This window comes from Arachis ipaensis, chromosome B3 (genome assembly GCF_059453495.1).
Source record: "Arachis ipaensis isolate K30076 ecotype BB chromosome B3, ASM5945349v1, whole genome shotgun sequence".
NCBI classification, from domain to species: Eukaryota; Viridiplantae; Streptophyta; class Magnoliopsida; order Fabales; family Fabaceae; genus Arachis; species Arachis ipaensis.
The window spans coordinates 57,532,811-57,538,810 of NC_142438.1; positions in this window are offsets into that span (position 1 = coordinate 57,532,811).

Sequence of the window (6,000 nt, forward strand, 5' to 3'; positions counted from 1 at the left end):
TTAATTTTTAAATTATTATTGATTATCTAGAATATTTTATTTAAAATTTAAGTATATGTATAAATATTTATATTTAAATTTAATATTTTTTTAATTATTTTACATGAAATAAAATAATTGTTTTAATTTTTAAAATTATGTAGAAGAGTATTGTATTTGAAATTTGAATAAATACGTTTTTTAACAAATTTATTTAAGTTATACTACAAAAAAATTTATTTCATATGAAAAATAATTTAGAAAAATGACTTAAAAGATGTTAGGAGTACTATAATAATTTGTAATATTTTAGTGGTTTAGGTAAATACATGATGTATATCGTTTAGCTCCTGAATAAATCAAAACAACATGATTTAAAATAAATCGAAACAGTGGGTGTAGATTTACTGCACATACATTGCATGCATAAATAGGGGTGGTAACGGGTAGGGTAGGGACGGGTTTTTGCTCTACCCGACCCCGCCCCGCCGTACAACAACTTGCATAGAACCCGCCCCGCTTCTACCTGCGAGTAGTAAAATGTTAAAACCTAACCCGCCCCTACGGGTACCCGCCCCGCCCCTACCCCCTCATATAATTATTAAAATTCAATAAATAAAATTAAATTTCAAAATTTATATAACCATCATCACATACATAACATAAATTAAAGTAAAAATTTAAATATGATACCATATTATTAATCATTTACTAATTATTTTACATATATTATATATATTATATATTAAAATTATATATATTATATATATAGCGGGGCAGGTAGGGGCGGGTATTACCTAAACCCGACTCGCCCTGTCCCTCCCAAGAACCCACCCCGCTACCGGGGCAGGTAATTACCCGCCTCGAGCGGGTAGGGGCGGGGTGGGTACCCGCGGGTTCGAGTGGTATTGCCATCCCTATGCATAAATCGAAACGGTCCAATTAGATTTACTAGGTAACGTTGCATTTACATATAAATCGAAACAGTCTCATTAGATTTACTAGGAGCACATATAATTCTAACATCGCTGTTTCGATTTATGTACAAACATAAATCTAGCCTATCTGTTTCGATTTATATAGAAATCTACTTTGGATGATTCAAGTAACGTTATTCATTTTGGGTGATTTGTGTAATATTAGATGGAGTTTGGTTTAATAACGTGAATTACCCTAATTTGCCACGAATATGCTATTATTTAGCAACATATACTTTTTTTTTCACTTATTTTAAGTCCAATCACACTAGGTAACCAACATGGGGTTCAATCAACTCCTCTTAACTCTTATTGGGTTGTACCCCAAAGTCCATTACAAAAAAATCCCCTCATTTATCGATTCTTACCCTAATTTAGACTTTATCCCCCCTTTTCACCACAACCACGCCATTTACTTCTCCCCTCTTTCACCAAAGCAGCATCGCTCACCCTCCCTCACACGCCGTTTTCGTCGCTGTCGACAACACATCTCAGCGGGCTGCTGCCACTTCCTACACAACTTAACGTCATCGTCACCGCCCGTGAGCATGTCGTCGCCCTTAACAACGCATCTCAACGCTGTCGTTGCCGCTTCCGATGCACGTCAACGTTGCCGCACAACCTCCTCCTCTTCAGAAACCCGCAACGTCGCACCACAACCTCCATCTTCCATCAGGCCATGTCTCATCCGCCTCTGCCCCCACGCTGCGTCGTCACGTCTCTTCCGTGCCCGTCTCCTCACTACTTCACGTCGTCTAAATAAGCAAAGCGTCGCACCGCCTCTGTTTCCCTCAGCCAAGCCACGCATTTGTTCTTCTTGTGCCCCTTGTAGTTAGATATTTTTTAATGCAGGTTTGCAGGTGTTCCTTCTTTATTGATGGAGGTTTCTTTGCTCTTTAAATGGATGTTTCTTTGTATTGTAGATGAATGTTTCTTATTATAGGATTGCATATGTTTTTTTTTATTCGGTGGGCGTTTCTTTACTCTCAATTGGATGTATAAATTTTGGGATGTTTTTTCTTTTTATTACTGGATGTTTCTTTTATATATTAGTGGATGTTTCTTTTTGTAGCATGTGGATATTTTTTCATACGAGTGGATGTTTTTTTAGTGCACTACAAAAACGTGGCGGTGGTCTGCGTGATGACACGACGACGGCGAAAGTAGCTCGAGGGGGTGGAGAAATGCCGATTAAGAATTTCTGAAAAGTATTTTATAAAACAGCGTTGCAAGCACAGCCTCAATCGACAAAATTTCCACTATCAATTTAGAATGTGTCACAATTAATAATAAATAACTAGGAGTAGAATCCCGAGTCGTTTCCCTAAGAGTTAACACAAGATGCAAATTATTGGTTAGCATTTTCCTAAATATTTTTTTGAAATTGAGAACGAAAAATTAAATAGCTAGAAATTAAAGCAATGGATAACTAGCAAGAGTGGATAATTAATCAAAATAAAAGGCCTTAGGCAGGGAAGATCCTTGTTGTCTTTTCCAAGTGTAAAAATAAAGGTTCATTGCTCCCACTTAGTTATCCTCCAACAATTGAAGGAAAGTCAAGTGGACTTCACTAACTCTAGCTCACAAGTCCTAGTCACTTCATGGGGAGGACTAGAGTTGGTGAGAATTGAGTTAGCCAGCAATTTCCAATTACAGATTAATACTTGGGTATAACAACTCAAGGGGTTCCAATTACTCAACCCCTACCCAAGTTTGGGAGATTTATTCCATTAACATGAATGCCATTTTCACAAACACATGGTGGGCGTAAATAAAAGACATGATAATTATGAGAAATTAATTAAATCAAAATTAACACTAACAATAATTAACAATGATCAACCAAGCAATAAAAATGCCCATAAAAATAATTCAATGCATTAATAAAATTCAAAAGTAACAAGATCCAAAATAAATTCAAAGCAATCAAATGAAAAAGAGTAATAGAGGTATTGGAGAAGAAAACTATAAGGACAATGACTCCAATTGAAGGTAGTAGCAGCTCTCTTAAGATCCAATTCAAAACAAACTAAGAATATCAAAAAACCTAGAGAAAAATGGATGTTTCTCTCAGTAGAATTCAAAACTAATAAAAAACTAAAGTGAAAAGTGAAGTGTGTTATCAGCTCCATCCCAGCATCTAGTCTATGTTTTCGGGCTTGAAACTGGGTCCAAATCAGCCCAAAAATCGCACCTAGCGAGTTCTATTAAGTGCAGCACGTGACGCTCTGTCACGCGTATACGTTAGCCACCCGTACGCGTCATCTGAACTTATGCGCTGGTCACGTGTACGCGTCAGTCACGCGCACGCATCAGCCATGCGTCCGCGTCGCTCCTTGACGAAGAGCAATTGCATGGGCTAGGAATTTGATGATCAAAATGGAATTGGCGTTGTAAGTATAGTCCAAACCCAACAAATTGATCATCAATCAAATAATAAAGTCAATACAAAATAAACCGAGAGTATTTAGCTCCCGGTTTGTTATTCCCTAGGAGTTGCAATGAAATGTACATTTATTGGCTATGAAGGTGAGAGAGCATGGGGATTGTGAATGCAAGAGAGAGCAAGAAATGTAAATAGCAAGAATTGAAACAAACATGCAAGGAATTAAATAGAAAGCAATTAAAGCAATGGAAATGGAAATTAAGTGCTAAAAAGGACTCTTGGCAAGAAGCGGGTAATCTAGGTTTACTATCCTAGTTGTGGACCACAAACATGGCAATAGTTTGGAATCAATCCAAACTAGTCAATCCTATTTGAGAATTAGTCAAAGGGTGTAATTGATCTCAATCCATAAGTCCTAGTCAATTCACTAATTACTTAGTGAAAGACTAGCGTCAATGGAAACCAAACCAATTAACTATTCTCACACAATGCGGAATGGACATCTACAACTCAATTCAACTCAAACACCCAAATTTCTCAACCAAGAGTGTGAAAACTAAACATGCTAGAAATTAAACATCAAAGCAATAAAAGTCAAAGCAATTAAATGCAAGAAAAGGAAACTTCAAATGCGAGAAAACATCTTGGCAAGTAATTGAGAGCTAAGACTACCTATCCTAGACATTGACCACAAACATATGATGATTATGAAGAGTTAATCCTACTTAGTTAACCTTACATCGAAGATAAGTCAAATAGGCATAGTTAATTCCAATCCCTAAGTCCTATGTCAACACTAGGGGTCACATAGAGTCAAGGGAAACCAAATTAACTAACTACTCTAATATATCAAGCAAGAATGGACATCAATGACTCAAGGATCACCAAAGTCAACAATTCCAAGCCAAGAGTGAAAAAAACTATGTAAAAACTAAGCCAAGCATTTTATCAAACACTTGGTGTGCATGAGAATAAAATAATATTAAATTGTAATAAAATAAATTCTAAAATTACCAAAGCAAGAAAGTGACAATAACAATTAAAGGAAGTAATAAATGACATGAAAACATAAATTGCATTAATTAAAATTAAAGTTAACAAGAGTAGCCATGAACATAAAAATAGCAAAATAAAGGAAATAACAAGGGAAATGAAGAAGAAGGAAGATGTAATAACAATAAATGACAAGGAAAAGTAAATGAAAACAAGGATTAAACATAGAAATTATAAGAAATTAAACTAAAGAATCCTAATTCTAGAGAGAGGGGGGAGCTTCTCTCTCTAGAGAACTAAAGTAAAAACATAGAAAACCTAAACCTAATTGTCCCCCCTTTCTCCAAGCTTCAATTCTGCATGAAATAGCCTTGAAAAACGAGCTGGACTTGGGTCCTGGAGGCCCAGAAATCGCCCCCAGCGATTTGCATTAATGAGGTCACGTGCAGCTTTCCACGCGTACGCGTGGGTCACGCATACGCGTCGCTGCCCAAAATCTCACCCACGCATACGCGTCGCATGCAAATCTCCCTTGTGTGTACGCACGCGCACACTGCTGAAAAGCTCCAAATGCTCATTTCTTCAAGGATTCTCCCCCTAGCATGCTTTTCTCTTCACTTCTTCCATCCCATACTTGCCTTGGAAACCTGAAATCCCTCATCAAATACATCAAGGCATCGAATGGAATAAGAGTGAAATAAAATTAGCTATTTTAAGGCCTAAAAAGCATGTTTTCACAATTAAGGACGAATCTAGGGAGAATTACAAAACTATGCTATTTGAAGGAATAAGTGTAGGAAAAGTTGATGAAATCCACCCAAATAGAGCAAATAAATATCATGAAATGTGGATTCATCACATCCCCACACTTAAACAATAGCATGTCCTCATGCTATACTAAAGGAAAAGAGAAGGGGAATGAACTTTTATTCAAAGCAAGGAAACTACCTATATGCAATTTACCTATATGAATGCAACCACTTAGTCAAAATAAATAAATTTCCAAGAATACATATATAAACATAAGGGATAAAACAATCTCAATCAAGTCCAATTCATAATTGATCAGAGTTATTGAAAAGCACAGATAAACTTGCAAGAAGGAGATAATCAAAGGTGGAAACATGCAATTGAGCAATTGAACCCTCACCGGATGTGTATCCGCTCTAATCACTAAAGTGTATAGGGTCAATTCACTCATTTCTCTTCTAATCATGCTTTCTAAGATTTGTCTTTTATCTAACAATCAATAATTATTCAATGCATGCATACAAGTATCATGAGGGCTTTTCCATAGTTGTAATGGGGTTAGGGTAAAGGTAAGGTTATATGTGGTAAAGCGAGCTTGATATTTTCATCTTTGATTAGCCTAAGCTCTCACCAACCTACTTAACGACCTATACAACTCAAAGCAAGCCTAACTACCCATTCCTCACTTTTCTTACACACTAATGCGTTTCCTTTTTAATCACAACTCATATGCATGATTATTGTTACTTTGCTTTGGGGCACTTTGTCCCCTTTCTATTATTTTCTTTTCTCTTTTTTTTTTTTTCAAACTAACATATGTACAAAAGTGTCAATGCATATGGTTTAAGTATTTAATGCTTGAGCATGTACCCAATTTCCAAGATTTTTAACAAGGCACAAAAATCCACTTTTACC